The sequence below is a fragment of the Dipodomys ordii genome, unplaced genomic scaffold (genome assembly GCF_000151885.1).
Source record: "Dipodomys ordii isolate 6190 unplaced genomic scaffold, Dord_2.0 Scaffold288, whole genome shotgun sequence".
Lineage (NCBI taxonomy): Eukaryota > Metazoa > Chordata > Mammalia > Rodentia > Heteromyidae > Dipodomys > Dipodomys ordii.
The window spans coordinates 207,454-224,279 of record NW_012267504.1 but is presented as its reverse complement, the minus strand read 5'-3'; positions in this window follow the sequence as shown (position 1 = coordinate 224,279).

Here is a 16,826-nt window from a genome sequence, read left to right as displayed (position 1 = left end):
CACAGCACCACTTCTGGCTTTTTTCTTTTTGCTTATGTGGTGCTGAGGAATCGAACCCAGGGCCTCATGCATGCAAGGCAAGCGCTGTACCACTGAGCCACCTTCCCAGCCCACATCTTCCTTTTCTTGATAATGGATCTTGTAATGTGTGAGAGGTGGAGGAATCTCAAGATTGTTTTGATTTGCATTTGTTTTACAGCTAGAGATGTTGAACATCTTTTCATGTGTTTATTCTCTGCTTGCATCAGAAAGAATGACCTTGTCCCATTCGTAAGGAAAAAGACTTGGAAAAAAATTAAATTAAGCAAAGTAAGCCAGACCCCCCCCCCCAAATATAGGCTGCATAGTTTTCCTCATTTGGGATAAATAGAATGTGCCTATAAATCTATAAGTAAACCCAATGGATAGTAAAAGACAAAAAATTATACCTGGACATGATTAATTAAGGAGCAGTCTAAACATTCACACACTGAGACCAAAGGAGGATATTCTTAGGACAGGTTCACAAGGGCTCACTAGCTATGTGCATACAATCATATAAAATGAAGCTTATCAAAATGAACTGCAAGAAATGGAAGCAAGAAGGTTTTTTATTGTACTGTGTCATTCTTTTATTTTCTTTTTTCTTTGGTTTATTCCATTCTGTTGCTGATTTTTATTTTGATACCCTTTGTTATCAACTTGGGGAGGGGAAGGAGGAAGCAAAGAGACAAGAGTGAACCAATTCAGCATTGAAACTCACTGGACACTATGTTGGAAATAATCTGTACAAATTGGTGGGGAGGGAAGTCAGGAGAGAAAAAAAACTGGAAGAAAATGAGGAAGAGGGTGAAACTGTTCCAAAGGAAATATACTGATTGTTAGGTTTTTAAAAAGAGGTGATCGAGTAAGAACAGCACCACACACGTGGTATTCAGGTCAGGGGTAGGTTTATTCATCGTTCTGGCTGGCACCAGGCCATGTTGGCCCTCCACATGGCTGGGAAAGGCCTGGGAATGAGAGCTGGGAAAGAGAAGAGAGAGCTGGGAAAGAGAAGAGAAGGAAAGAGCTGAGAAAGAGCTTAGAAAAGAGCAGAGAGAGCGTCTGGGCCTGGGCTAGGCCTTATCTAGGGTATGGGTGGAGAAAGGTGTGGCCACATCAAATTCAGACGTGACCTCAGCAGATGCAGATATGACCTCTTCCAGCTGTCCCAGTTGCCTAGGTAATGCAGGTACTGGATGGAGACTTTGCTGCGAGGAGGGTGGAGTCTGCTTGCCATCCAGGAGCGGACCTTACACTGATTACTTAACTTATGTATGCCCTTGGTACATCACCTTTACAATAAAATTTTAAAGTGGAAAAAGATCCTTCATTATCCCAAATCTGATACTCTTTTTTTTTCTTTACTTGCTGATAATGTCTTTACAGAATAATCAACGTGAGCCAACCACCAGGAACTTTTAAGCAACATACTTTGATAGAAAAGACAGACAATAATAAAAAAAATCAATACATAAATAAACATCAAACCAAAAGCCAAATAGGAGGGGCAAAATAGCCAGTAAGGTTTTATGTAATTAGGTAGAAATTTAAAAAAAACAAACATATTTCTGCCAGGTACTGATGACTAACACCTAGAATCCTAACTACTCAGGAGACTGAGAGCTGAGGATCATGGTTCAAAGTCAGTCTGGGCAGGAAAGCCATCAGACATTTTATCTCCAATGAACTATTTAGAAAAAGCCAAAAGTGGCTCTGTGGCTCAAGTGATAGAGGACAAAGAGGCTCAGTGACAGCTCACAGCAAATGAGTTCAAATCCCAGGACCAGCAAAAAATAAAAATGAAACAATTTCTGTCTCTTCAGAAGATGGACACTTTCAAGATAACCCAGAATTAAATCACCAAGCTGGCTGGCAGCCATAGCTTTGGATGGCAGTGGTCATCCTGTGTCAGATAGACTGACAGTCAGGGTAGCAATGAGCGAGCCTTTGCTGAATAATTAAGAGTCTCCACACTGAATTCAATCCAGACTTATGGGCTATCTTTATGGCAGGAACAATCTTTAGGGAAGTGAGAGGCTAGAGGAAGGGGAGTGTCCTCAATAGGAAGAGCCTGTGTTGCTTAGCTATAATTTGCTGCCTATTTTACAACCTACTTTAACAAAATGATCATATATCCTTATCTCTCTCTCCATAGATAGATACATATAGATATAGATCGAATGCTTTAAGCCCCTAAATTCTGAGTGTTATACTCATTAACACAAGGGCAGATATCCCAACAAAAATAAATACACAGCTTCTCTCAGAAGCAGCTCCTATCTTCCTCCTAGCATCTAGGGCTGTCACCTGCCCTATCACTCTCCATAGCCACAGATGTGATTTTTTTCCTTGGAAAGTTGAGGAGTATATTGGAGTTTAGGATGCAAATGACAAAGTAGAACATTCAGCATTTGGGGGCCTTAAAATTGTTTTCAGGCCCACAAATGTTGAGTGCTCCATCTCAACAAACATAAGTATAGAGCTTCTATCGGAAGCAACTCCTCTGTTCATTCTAGTATCTAGTGAAGGGGGGGGGGAAAGCATCAGAGCCGAGGAAAGTGTTGGGAATGTAAATTTCTTATTCCCACATGACCATATGAGATTTAGTGGTGATTTACTGTTCAGGAGAGAACAAATACTTGAAGATTCCACCCACTCTCATCAGGGTCCTGAGAACACTCCACTACTAGTTGGCAGTCAAGGAAACCTTCTGATGTATTCCTTTGCTAACTTCTCCATCTCTTTTCACTCCTTTCTCCTCCTTCTCTTCCTCATTTAGTAAAATAGTAGTTTCATTGTACACTAATTTGGTTTTCATCCATTGTGTTAATTGCTGAAAATAAAATAAAAGACATGGCAGGCTGGGTGCTGGTGGCTCACGTCTGTAATCCTAGATACTCAAGAGGCTGAGATCTGAGAATGGACGCTCCAAGCTAGCCCAGGCAAGAAAAGACCATCAAAAAAAAAAAAAACAGAAGAAGTGTGGCTCAAAGTGGTAGAATGCTAGCCTTGAGCTAAAATGAAGAGCCCAGGAACCATGCCCAAGCCCTGAGTTCAAGCCCCACTACACACACACACACACACACACACACACACACACACACACACACACACCATACACATAAGACATGAATAACAGGAAAAGAAATGCTAATAATAGCAATCTTGGTTTGTCCTGGGTAGGGGACAAAAGGATATAAAAATTTAAATGAGGTGAATAATACATTGTCACATACACAAGTCATACCTTATCTTACTTCTGAACCATTCACACAAGGCTTCAGTGACCTCGCTAGCTTGAAATAGCAAGTCTGTTCCACACCTCACCTGGATGCTGAAGATGGAATGAGGGTCCTCAGCAGGTGCAGACAGACTTAGTCCTCAGTACCTGGACCAGGAAGAACCATTTTTGAGAGGAGGCTCAGGGTGTGGCTTCTTGACCGCCAGGCCTGCTACTAAGCTGGGCACAGGCTCACTAGAGCCCCCAGGGCTCAATATCCAGAGTGTCTCATTAAGGAAACTACTATGTCATCCTAACCCCAGGAGTATACCTCCCAAAGGACCCATGCCATGGAGGTGAGCACTCCTGAGCAAGGTTCATTTCCAGTCCTAAACACATCGACAGAGCTACAGAACAGAAGGTATTCTGAGCCTGGGTTGGGCTCCATGGTGGGGAGAGCATGTGACACAAGATGCAGAGGGAATGGCTCAAGCCAAAGGGGAAGTGACTGGAGTTATAAGGGTGTGGCTCAAGCAGAGTGGGTGTGGTTCAAATAGTAAGGGTTTGGCTCAAATGGCAGAACATCTGCCTGGGAAGTCAGAGGAACTAAATTCAAATCCCAATCTATCCTCCTCTTCCTCCTCCTCCCCCCCACAAAGACAAGGTAGAATAATGATGAGATGTTTAAAGGCTCTCATCATTTCTTTGTTCCTCATACTGTAGATAAGGGGGTCCAGTATCTGTGGAATCACATTGTACATCATGAAAACCACTATATTTTTTTTTGGTCAGTCATGGGGCTTGAATATCACCTGTAGAATAAAATTTAAAAATTAAAAAAATTCTTTCTTATCCCAAATCTAATCCTCTTTTTTTTTCTTTACTTGCTGATTATGTCTTCACAGAGTAATCAACACAAACTAAGCCACCAGGAACTTTTAAGCAACACACTTCGATAGAAAAGATAGACAATAATAAAGAAAAAATCAATACATAAATAAACATCAAACCAAAAGCCAAATTAGGAGGGGAAATTGCCCATACGGTTCCCATGCAATTAAGTAGAAAAAAAAATTGTCAGGCACTGATGGCCAACACCTGTAATCCTAAAAACTCAAGAGACTGAGATCTGAGGACCATGGTTCAATCCAGTTTGGGCAGGAAATTCTATGAGACTTTTATCTCCAATAAATGACACAGAAAAAGCCAGAAGTGGCTCTGTTTCTCAAGTGTTAGAGTACAAAGAGGCTCAGGGACCACACATAGACACTGAGTTTGAGCCCCCAGGACTGCAAAAACAGAAACAGAAAAAAAAGTTTTGTCTCTTCTGAAGATGGACACTTTCAAGATATCTCAGAAATAAATCACCAAGCTGGCTAGCAGCCATGGCTCTGGGTGACGGTAGTCATCTTATGTCAGAATAGAGTGAGAGTCAGGATAGCAATGAGCCTTTGCTGAATTATTAGACTCATATGCTCTGAATTTGATCCAGACTTGTGGGCTATCTTTATGGTAGGAATAATCTTCAGTGGAGTTAGAGGCTGGAGATGGGGTGTGTCCTCAATGCGAAGAGCATGTATTGATTAATTGTGATTTGTTACCCATTTTACAACCTACTCCAACAATATAATTATATAAAACATTTGCTTTAAGCTCTCAAATTCTGAGGGCTCTACTCATTCACATGAGGACAGACATCCCAACAAAGATAAATAAACAGCTTCTGTCAGAAGCAGTTTCTGTGTTCATCCTAGTGTCTAGGACTATCCTCTTACCTTTTACTGTCCATAGCCACAAAACTGATTCCCACCCTCCAGCCATGACTTGTTGCAAAACTGAGAAGTGTATTGGAGCTCAGGATGCAAATGACAAAGTAGAGCACTCAGCATTTAGGGGCCTTAATTAACAAAAGGACAGACATCCCAACAAAGATAAATAAACAGCTTCTGCAGAAGCACCTCCTGGGTTCATCCTAGTATCCAAGGCTGTCTCTTCTCTTGCTGTCTCAGCCACAGAACTGATTTTTTCCTCTGACTTCTTGGTAAGCTGAGTAGTATACTGGATCTCAGCATGCAAATGACAAAATAGAACACTCAAAAGTTTTGGGCCTTAAAACAAATGTTTTTAATATAGAGTGCTAGCCTTGGATTTGTGGAGAATGTCTTTATTTTCCAAAATCATCTATAGATTCAAAGCAACCACCATTAAAACATAATGTCAGTCTTAACAGAAATAGGAAATTCAACCCTAAAACCATGCAGAAGCACAAAAGACCCCCAAACAGCCAAAGAAATCTTAAGCAAAAGGAGCAATGCAGAAATTATTATAACACAGACTTCAAATTATACTACAAAGTCTTAATAATGAAAGTAACATTTAAGTGGCCCAAACTCCAACATGAATACCAACAAAATAGATAACATGACCCAAAAAAGTATCCACAGAACTACAGACATCTGATTTGACAAATATACAGACACAAACAAAGTAACACATTTGCACTTCAAAAATGGTGCTGAGAAAACTAGAAATCTAGATATAAAAGATGGACATTAGATATACTAATGTCACTACAAAGTGTAGCAGAGTATAAAATTTAAAAGATTAACTTTATATGAAGTACAAGGTTTCAATTTAATATGTTTATACACACACACACATAAATCCCTCTTGATCCCTCTTGATCATGTCACCCCTTATTCTTAGCCATAGGAAGAAAGCAATTATGCCATATGAAAAATAAAATGAATCTGGAAACCTCCTTTTCAGTGAAGGCAGGCTCAGGAGAGCAAAGGGCACAAGTATTCTGAATATGTGGAAGGAAGGTATACCTAAACATACACATAATCACATACTGTGTACACACACACTCCCATACACACAACTTTCTTGTGTATGAAGATGGTATAACTAAATGATGAAATCTGTTGAATAGTTGAGGGTAAGGAGACAAGGAAAGAGTAATGTATGTTGTAGTGAAGGTATATACATGAATGATAGTCACAGCAAGATCTCTTTGTGATGGGAGTTTACCTGTGAGGCTGTCAACTTGGATACTTAGCTGGTGGGGAGAGGGTGAATGTGGAGAGTGAAGGTGGCTGACATAGGTCAAAGTATCTAACACACATATAGAGAAATGAAGCCAAGAAAATTATTCTGAAATTATTTTCATATTAGGAGAAGTAGATGAGTGTTATGGAGAGTATTAGTCTGATTAAGAGCAAATTCAAGCATGTTTGAAAATGTCTAAAGGGAATCTTCTTGTACAGCTAATTCATGCTATTAAAATTGCTGAAATTACTGGAAAGAATTCTATGTAATAAATATTAAAAATAATAGGAATCAAGTGGAAAGCTCATTCGGAAGTGTGTTTTTCTTGCACCTACTCCAGTTTTCAGAGCCAAATTGAGTTTTAAAGTCTGGTGTTGTAATAAACTCCTGTACTCTCTTTGCTTAAGATAGCTTTGGCATTTGGGGGATCTTCTCCATGAGTTTTAGGATTACATTTTTTTTTATTTCTGTTAAGAGCAAATTTAGGATTTTTTTCAAGGGTTGCTTTGAATCTGTATATCACTTTGAGTGATACAGACATTTCCTTTCTTTTTTTTTTTTTGCCAGTCCTGGGTCCTGAACTCTGGGCTTAGGCGCTGTTCCTCAGCTCTTCAGCTCAAGGCTAGTGCTCTACCACTTGAGCCACAGTGCCACTTCTGGCTTTTTCTGCTTATGTGGTACTGAGGAATTGAACCCAGGGCCTCATTCATGCAAGGCAAGCACTCTACCACTGAGCTACCTTCCCAGCCCAATACAGACATTTTCACAATATAACTTTTCCCAGTCCATGACCAGTGGAATTTATTTTTTATTCTTGCGTTTTCTACTTTCTTCAATAATTAATGATTCTTTTGGAAGAACTTTTTCATTTCCTTGGTCACATTTATGCCTAGGTAGTTAAGATACTTTATGTTAGGAATTTTAGGGTTTCCCTGACATCTTCCATAGTCCCTAGGCCCTCTTTCCTGTGTGTGTGTGGTGGGGGTGCTGGTATTCTTTCCCAGATGCCTCCCCGGTTGTATGCCTCTCCAAGGAGTTTCGCTGTCCTGCTAGCAGGAGTTTGGAGGGCCGTTGGGAGTTGTAATTTGCTGGCTTAGGAGTGGGGCTGTGTTCCAAGAATCTTTCCCAAGTAGCGCAAAAGGCATTAGTAAAAGAGTTTGGTTCTTTGCCCCCTTCAAATATGTTCCCTCCATCTCAGGCAGGTGACCCCATCAGGGAACTTTAGGTCACCATGGGAGCTGGTCCCTTAAGGGAGAGGTCTCTATTGCGGGTACTCACAAATCCTGGAGCCAGTGTTGAGCTGCCCAGCAGATTCCTGGTGTGTGTGTGGGTGTCTCTGTGTTTGGATGTAGCACTCTGAGTCTCCTCTTCCTGGTGTTTCCCCCCACCGCTGGTGTGTGGCACATCATGCGTATCATTCTCCTCCAAGTGCCTGGCTTGGCATGGCTGCTGCCGCACAGCTGATCAGCAGGAATCCGCATGCTGCTGCAGTGTCTCGCGCTGTGTAGTTTTGTGGTAAGTTTGCACTGCTTAGTGAGGTAGGTTAGTCCTTAAGCCTGAAGCATGACAGAAGTAACACCATTTATCCCCCACGGGAAGAGGCTCCTAATCCCAGTGCAGTAGTGTGCTTAGAAGGTGCTTCAGGAAACCACAAGCTATTTTGCTCAATGAGTGCTGCCAAAACAAAAACAAAAAGGTTCCATCCGCCTAGTCTTCTGGGAAATAAGTCTAGACCAACAAACAATGTTGATTTTCGTTCTATACATTCTATGCAAGAAAAAAAATCATTTCACACATTACTTGCCAAAAAGGATGTGGCTTTTATCTTTAAAATATTAGCGCTGAGCTGTCTCATGGCCGCATGCTTTGGGAAGCCGATTCCCCTGTGCAGTCAACTGGCCTTTGAAATAAAGATTCCTATGATTTGCCGTATTAATTGTAGCGTCCTTTGTTTTCTCGATGATTGGGTTACAACACTAGCTGGGCAAACAAATGGACTTCAATCATGTTTTACATTTTCGTCATAGCTATATTTATAGGGATTCATCACTTTTTAGACTAATATCCACACAGGACTAGGGTGGAACTCTGATTCCCTCCATTTCTACATCTTACGAAGTTGAGATGACAGACGTATGCCACATGCCACTCCATGTAGGTAAAAGATTCCCATAAACTTTTTTGCCCAGACTGGATTCAGACAAGAATCTTATTTTTTTAATTTAATTTTATTGTAAAGGTTATGTGCAGAGGGATTAGTTACATACATAAGGTATTAGTACATTTCTTTTCAGTATTCTGTTTTCTCCCATTTTCCCTCATTATTTCCCACTTTCCCACCCCTTTCCCCCCCTCAAATTTTAAAGTTCATTCCCAACATAGTGTCCCAACTGTTGCACTAGTTTACCCTTTGTACCACCATTTCTGTGATTCCTTTTCCCCAAATCAGATAAACATATACAAGACAAAAGGTACCCAAATCAGATCTTACTTTCAACTAGGATTATAGGTATTGGGTTTTTGGCTTATGATTATTTTATTCCTGCAAAAAGTGCACTAGAATTTTCAGGGGAATAGCATTGAGTCTATCGTGTACTTTTGGGAATATAGTCACTTTCACAATTTTAATTCTGCCAACGTGTGAACACAGGAAGTCTTCTCATTTTCTGGTTCTTACCTAATTTCTTACTTCAATGCTTTACTTTTCATCATAGAGGTCTTTTACAGACCTTACCTAAGATTTTAAGTCCTAGGTAATTTTTATTTTGTAAAGCCAACATTTATATTTTTATTTAACTTTTTAAACAATTTATTTGTATTAATGAAGTAATGTACAGAGGGGTTACATTTGCTTGAATCAGGTAATGAGAATATTTACTTTCATACATTGTCATCTATTCCCTCATGCTCTCCCTGTCCCTCCCTCCCATCTCTACCCAGGACTTGTAGAGTTCATTTTCATCAACATCCAGTAAGTTCTATTGCTGCACTTTCACCATTTTTCACTTGGGTTCTATACCATTCCCCCATTTGCCAAAGACATGGGAATTCAACACATATAGCGTGAAAATGACAGTCATCAAAAATAAACACTGAAAAAAGTATTATGTAGCCATATCTTGGAGTTTGTTTCAGTGTGTGTATTACTTTATATAAATATGAAGAAACACTCAGGCATCTAACCTTTATAATTCTCTCCTAGGAGTATCTTCTTTTGGTCTCACGGAATGTGAATCCTATATGATTTGTCATAGCCCAACACATTTTACATCTAACTTCCCCCTATAAGAGAGAGGTAGATTTACCTCTTAACATGATTTGTTCTAGTTCCACTGATTTTCCTGAAAATGACATTATTTGATTCTTTCTAATAGTTATGTGATTGAAGGTATATATCAAATCAACTGTAGGTTCATCTTTAGTTTCTGTTATATTAACTTTTTTTAGTTTCTATTATCTTAATGGATTAAAAAATTAGGTTTGGGCCAAATAGACAAAATAGAAATTATTTTTAAAACTCTAAGTAGAGGGGCTGGGAAGGTGTCTCAGTGGTAGAGTGCTTGCCTTGCATGCATGCGGCCCTTGGTTCAATTCCTCAGAACCACATAAGCAGAAAAAGCCAGAAGTGGCACTGTGGCACAAGTGGTAGAGTGCTAGCCTTGAGCTGAAGAGCTGAAGGACAGCGCCCAGGCCTAGAGTTCAGGCCCTACAACCGACAAAAAAAAAAAAAAAATCTTAGTAGATTGACTTTTTTATTTTTATATTTTTGGGTTTTATTTATTATTATTATTTATTTGTAATGTTATTGTGAGAATATTGTAGAGAGTAGGGGTTACAGTTACATGAGCAAGGTAATGAGTATATATATATATATATATATATATTTTTATATATATATATATATATATTTTTTTTTTTTTTTTTTTTGGCGGGGGGAGTCCAGTCGTGGAGCCTGAACTCTGGGCCTGGGCACTGCAGCTCTTCAGCTCAAGGCTAGTGCTCTACCACTTGAGCCACAGCACCACTTCTGGCTTTTTTCTTTTTGCTTATGTGGTGCTGAGGAATCAAACCCAGGGCCTCATGCATGCAAGGCAAGCGCTCTACCACTGAGCCACCTTCTCAGCCCCAGTAATGAGTACATTTCTTATCAAGCATTGTTGTCTCCTCCTTTGTTTTTCTCCTACCATCCCTTGCCTCCTATCTCCACAACCGCAGTCCCCCTCCCCTGCCTAAATTGTAAAGTTCGTATTTCAACTTAGCGTCTTGTAAATTTTTATATTGCTTTCAATGTTCAATTTTTACTGCAGTATATGTTAAAAATGAATTTCATTATATAGATTTATATGAGCACATAGTCTTTTGATGACATATACCTTTTTCTATTTTTTAAAATTTCTTCTAAAAAGTTTAAACTCTTTTAATGGCCTCCAGTATTTTTTGTCCATATAAAATCCTTAATATTTGGATAGAATGTATCTAAACCTCTAAATCTTTAAAACAACAATAAAAAATCAGATAAACATTTTAATATGACAATATTAAATAAATATCCCAATACTCCCCACCTCTGTCACATACACACATAAAAAACACAGGCAAAGCTGGGCGCTGGTGGCTCACGCCTGTAATCCTAGCTACTCAGGAGGCTGAGATCTCTGGATCGCGGTTCAAAGCCAGCCCGGGCAGGAGAGACCGTGAGACTCCTATCTCCAATAAACCACCAGAAAACCAGAAGTGGCACTGTAGCTCAAGTGGTAGAGCACTCGCCTTGAGCTGAAGAGCTGAGGGACAGAGCCTAGGCCCAGAGTTCAAGCCCCACGACCGACAAAACAAAAACAAAAAACACAGGCAAATTATGATACATGGGCCAAATTCAGTTTTTTTATGAGTAATATTTTTATTGTAACACAAAAGAAAAAATTCATATGGCTACCGTAGTTCTGCACAAGGACACCTCCCTCCCTTTTGGCTAAGTTTCTACCCAGTATCCGTTACCTAGGCAACTGGCACACCTGGAAGAGGTCACATCTGCTGAGGTCACATCTGAATTTGATGTGGCCACACCTTTCTCCACCCATACCCTAGATAAGGCCTAACCCAGGCCCAGACGCCCTCTTTTCCCAGGTCTTTCCCAGGCTTTTCCCAGTCTTGTGGAGGGCCAAGATGGCCTGGTGCCAGCTAGAATGATGAATAAACCTACCCCTTACCTGAATACCACATGTGTGGTGTGGTTTTTAACTTGGCTACCTCTTTTTCTTTTTTTTTTTTTGGGTCCGGTCGTGGGGCCTGAACTCTGGGCCTGGGTGCTGTCCCTCAGCTCTTCAGCTCAAGGCGAGCGCTCTACCACTTGAGCCACAGCACCACTTCCGGCTTTTTTCTTTTTGCTTATGTGGTGCTGAGGAATCGAACCCAGGGCCTCATGCATGCAAGGCAAGCACTCTACCACTGAGCCACCTTCCCAGCCCCGGCTACCTCTTTTTAAAAACCTAACATAAATGGTGCTGTTCTTACTCGGCTATCTCTTTAAAAAAAAAACAAAAAAAAAACCCTAACATAAATGGTGCCGAAACCCAGGAAGAGCTTAAAGTCAGGATAGGTGAGATTCCCCTCCATTTTTTTCTTTTGTTTCCCCGCTTTTTTGCTCTGAGGAATACCCACAGTTCTGACGGCCTTTTGGGAACCCATCTGTCTGCTGCGGACACAGTGCATCAATAGCATTGCTGGTCTTCACATCCATATCCATACCACTTCTCTACTCTGGGGAGTGAAATTCTAAGGTTCTCTGTTGCTCAGTCTCTGTCCAAATGTGTTGCCATGCCAGAGAGCTCCTATGTCCTTTAGCTGAAAGGCCGGTCACCTCTGAAGTCGAGGACGCTTGGTTTTGGGGGCTTGGCCATTTCTCTCAAGAGGGCTCTGGGGGAAGTTGGGATGCTGCTTCTGCCTGGTTAGTTCTTGTTCACTCACCAGACTGACTCTCTTACACATTTAATGGGGTGCTGCGAATCACGCTCGAGCAGTGAAACCCCTTTGAAATGCCTCTTGCATTCCCTGGGAAGCCAGAGCGACTAATTTTTATGCCATTTTCAGATGTAGACAGTTTTTGCCACTACAATGGTAAATGGTCAGAAGTCTGTTTACTTTCAGGCTCTCTTTGCCAGTCATGTCCAACTTTCCCTATCTCTCCCTTTTTCTTTTCTACATTTTGGCTTGTGCCCTGAAGAGTGTGACGCAGGCTGGGTCCCAGGAACCCCTTTCTAGGTTCCCTCTCAAAGGCAAGCCATTCTAGGTTTGAAAATTGTCAGTTTCCATTTGTTTAGGTTTTCTTTGCATTTTTCAGAAATTCACCATCTTGAGTTTGCCATCTTGGCCACATAGTGGGTTAAGGATTGGGTCTCATCTGACTCTTAACCTTCCACCAAGCTTACTACTCCACCTATTTCTGTGGCCTCCCCCATGCAGTGCCCCCTCTTTTGCAGCCTCCCCCGCAAGGTACCCTGTACTCTGTGGCCTCCCGTGCAATGCCCCCCTCTGCAGCCTTTCCTGCAAGGCCCCCTCCTCTGCAGGACCTCTCATCTACCTTTGTAGTAGGGGTAGAACCTGAAGCTCCATGTGTGATAAAAACAATGCACCCTCACTGTCAAAATCTTTAGCTCTCTCTAGCATTGACCATGTGGCAGATGCACCATCTTGGCATTGTGGGAGCTCAGCTGCTATTTCACACCAACTGGATCGCTCTGACCTCAACTTGATTCTGTGAGTGTATGCCTATGTGTGTATGTCTGTGTCTGTGTAAACTTGTTATCTGGCATTGTAATCAAGTTATTTGGCTTAAATTGTCTGAGATTCCTGAAGTTTGTTCAGTTTGGATTTGTAGTTCAGTACTAGCCAGTCTACACTCAGTCCAGATACAGTCCATCGCTTCCAACCTGGAAGACAGGCCTCACTCCTGCCTAGACCATCCTGACTATCTCCACCATGGTAAAAGTAGAGTGTAGTCTCACTTGGCTCCATCACATGCAGCTGATTTCCTGGTGAAAGATTGCTTTGGATTTGCAAAAGCTAAGGCTCTTTCTATATCTTTGGTTAGCTTAAGCACTGTTAGGGTTACCAGAAAGAAATCAATACTGTATCTGTGCTAAAATTCTTATCACATCTAACAAGTTTTGTCATTATAGAATATTTGTTGGTCAATTCTTGATAAGAACCAGGTGAACTCTACTTATTCTACTTGATCTTGCTTTAATTGGAAATAATGAAGGGCTTTTGTGGGAAAGATTGCAGTTCAAAGCCAGCCCAGGCAGAAAAATCTCTAAGACTCCATCTCCCAACTAACCTGCAAAGAGCCAGGCTGGAAGCATGGCTCAAGACTCTTATCTCGAACCAGCAAACACTGCAAGTGGTATTATAACTCAAAGTGATAGAGTGCTAGCCTTGAACAGAAGTGCTCAGGGACAGTACCCAGGCCTTGAATTCAAACCTCCTTGAATACCAACTGGGACAAGCCATTCCAGTAATGAGCACCTAGACTCAGCCAGTCTGGGGAACAAGGGACTATGGGAGTAAAAGGAGATGATGTCATATCAGCCACTTTGTGCCTGCCCTTTCAAAATTAACCAGAATGGAAGTGGCGCTGTAACTCAAGTGGTAGAGCACTCGCCTTGAGTTGAAGTGCTGAGGGACAATGCCCAGGCCCAGAGTTCAAGCCCCACGACTGACAAAAAAAAAAAAACACTATATAGAGCACTCAAAATTAACCAGAACTGGGAGGTCAATAGAAGTCAGAAGCCTGCCTCTCTAATGTCCATACCTGTCTACCTATTAACTAGACAGGAATTTACATTCTTGCCTTTGTTACCTAACTTCTCCTCTACCTAGTAGCCATATGTCAGAAGTAGCTAGGGACATTCCTGCCAACATTTTTAGCCCCAAGTCCTTCCTCTTGCCATTTATTTGCTCTCTAGAATTTTTTTTTTCAGTCCGTCAATGCCTCATGAAACTTCTCCAGACTTTGTCCAAGAGACTTGCCTCCTCCCGACTTCATCTATGGATTCACACCTACCAAATGACTGCTGCTGCCTGCTGCCTTCTTCCAGAGGGGACCATATCTTAGCCTTTATCCCTACTGTCGATGCCCCTTGCCAGCAGGAAGTAGCCAGAGAGAATCTTCACCCTTTTTCATAATTATCAAAAGGCTGGAATGTAAGGTCTGCACAAGAACACCTCCCTCCCTTTTGGCTAAGTTTCTGCCTAGTATCCATTACCTAGGCAACTGGCACACCTGGAAGAGGTCACATCTGCTGAGGTCACATCTGAATTTGATGTGGCCACATCTTTCTCCGCCCATACCCTAGAAAAGGCCTAACCCAGGCCCAGACGCCCTCTTTTCCCAGGTCTTTCCCAAGCCTTTCCCAGCCACGTGGAGGGCCAAGATGGCCTAGTGCTAGCCAGAATGATGAATAAACCTACCCCTTACCTGAATACCACGTGCGTGGTGTGGTTCTTACTCGGCTACCTCTTTTTGAAAAAACCTAACAGCTACATTTGTTTTTTCCTTTCTTCTTGCCTCTGTCCTTCAATCTATTTATCCATGAACTTTTGTTTTATGTGCCATTAATTTTCTCCATGCCTGACATCCATCCACTCTTGCTTCAACATAGTCTCTTCATTCCTCATTTAATAAAAAAGTGTGAAAGTGTGGTGTAAATTCACTGAAATCCCAACTAAGAAGAAATATTATGCAAAAGCACAAAAATAATTTCTCCCAACAACTTCACATCACAAAATGAGGATCCAGCATTTTACCCAATAATATACACTCAACCTTATTAACAAATTTTTTTTTTTATGTGTGTGTGTTTTTATTTTGGGTCCGGTCATGGGGCCTGAACTCTGGGCTTGGGCACTGTCCCTCAGCTCTTCAGCTCAAGGCGAGCGCTCTACCACTTGAGCCACAGTGCCACTTCCGGCTTTTTTCTTTTTGCTTATGTGGTGCTGAGGAATCGAACCCAGGGCCTCATGCATGCAAGACAAGTGCTCTACCACTGAGCCACCTTCCCAGCCCATGTTTTTTTTTGGGGGGGGGTCCGGTCGTGGGGCCTGAACTCTGGGCCTGGGCACTGTCCCTCAGCTCTTCAGCTCAAGGCTAGCCCTCTACCACTTGAACCCAGGGCCTCAGGCATGCAAGGCAAGCGCTCTACCACTGAGCCACCTTCCCAGCCCCAAATAAATTTTATTTTTTGGTTGGTCGTGTGGCCTGAACTCTGGGCCTGGGCACTGTCCCTCAGCTCTTAGCTCAAGGCTAGCTCTCTACCATTTGAGTCACAGCACCACTTACAAAATTTTTTAAATAAATGAGGAAGCTAGACAAAACTCAATAGAAACTGATAAATATTGTGATTTATCTTTATTAATATACTGAGGAAGTTGGAAATCCAATTATATTTTCATTTGTTTAATAGCATGCCCTCAAAAGAACATGCACAGCAGGATGTCGGTGGCTCACGCCTGTAATCCTCTCTACTCAGGAGGCTGAGATCTGAGGATTGCAGTTCAAAACCAGCCTGGGCAGGAAAGTTGGTGAGACTCCTCTCCAATAAACCACTCTGAAAACCAGAAGTGGCACAGTGGCTCAAGTGGTAGAACACTAGCCTTGAGCTGAAGAGCTGAGGGACAGCACCCATGCCAAGAGTTCAAGTCCCACAACTGACAAAAATACAAAGAATATGCACACAATTTTTTTTTGATTTTAAGACTTTATCTTTATTCACATTTCTTTTTTAAATTTTTATTTATTTTTATTGTGAAAATAGTATAGAGAGGGGTTACAATTACATGGGCATGATAGTGAGTAAATTTCTTATCAAGCATTGTAGCCTCCTCCTTTGTGTCCCCTTCACATCCCTTCCCAGCCTCCACACTCCCCTCCACCCAATCCTCTCCCCGCACCAAAGTTGTAAAGTTCGTTTTTGACATGACAACTTGTACTTCTCATTGTTGCAATGGGTCCACCTGTATTCTTATTTAAATGACTTGTTTTTCCCCTTCCCCTCCACAAATTATACTGACATCAAATACAGTGAAAGCAGGGGTTATACTGTGGGAGAGGGACATACAAAGCAACAAAGAAATAATCTGATAAATGCGTTAGAAACAAATGCATGAAAGAAAAGCATTTGAATATATATCATAAGGTTCATTTTCCTAACATCACCTTATCTGACCTGTTCTGCTTGACTCATACATATATTAGATATTCCAAATAAGGGAAACCATGGGATCTATGTTTCTTTGGGCTTGGCTTACTTCACGTAATATAATTTTTTCCAAGTCTTTCCATTTCCTAACAAATGGGGCAATGTCATTCTTTCTGATGAAGGCATAGAATTCCATTGTGTATATATACCACATTTTCTTGATCCATTCATCTAGTGAGGGGCATCTGAGTTGGTTCCATATCTTAGCTATGGTAAATAATCCTGCAATAAACATAGTTGTGCTGGTAGCTTTAGTGTGGTCTTGTTTGTAAACATTTGGG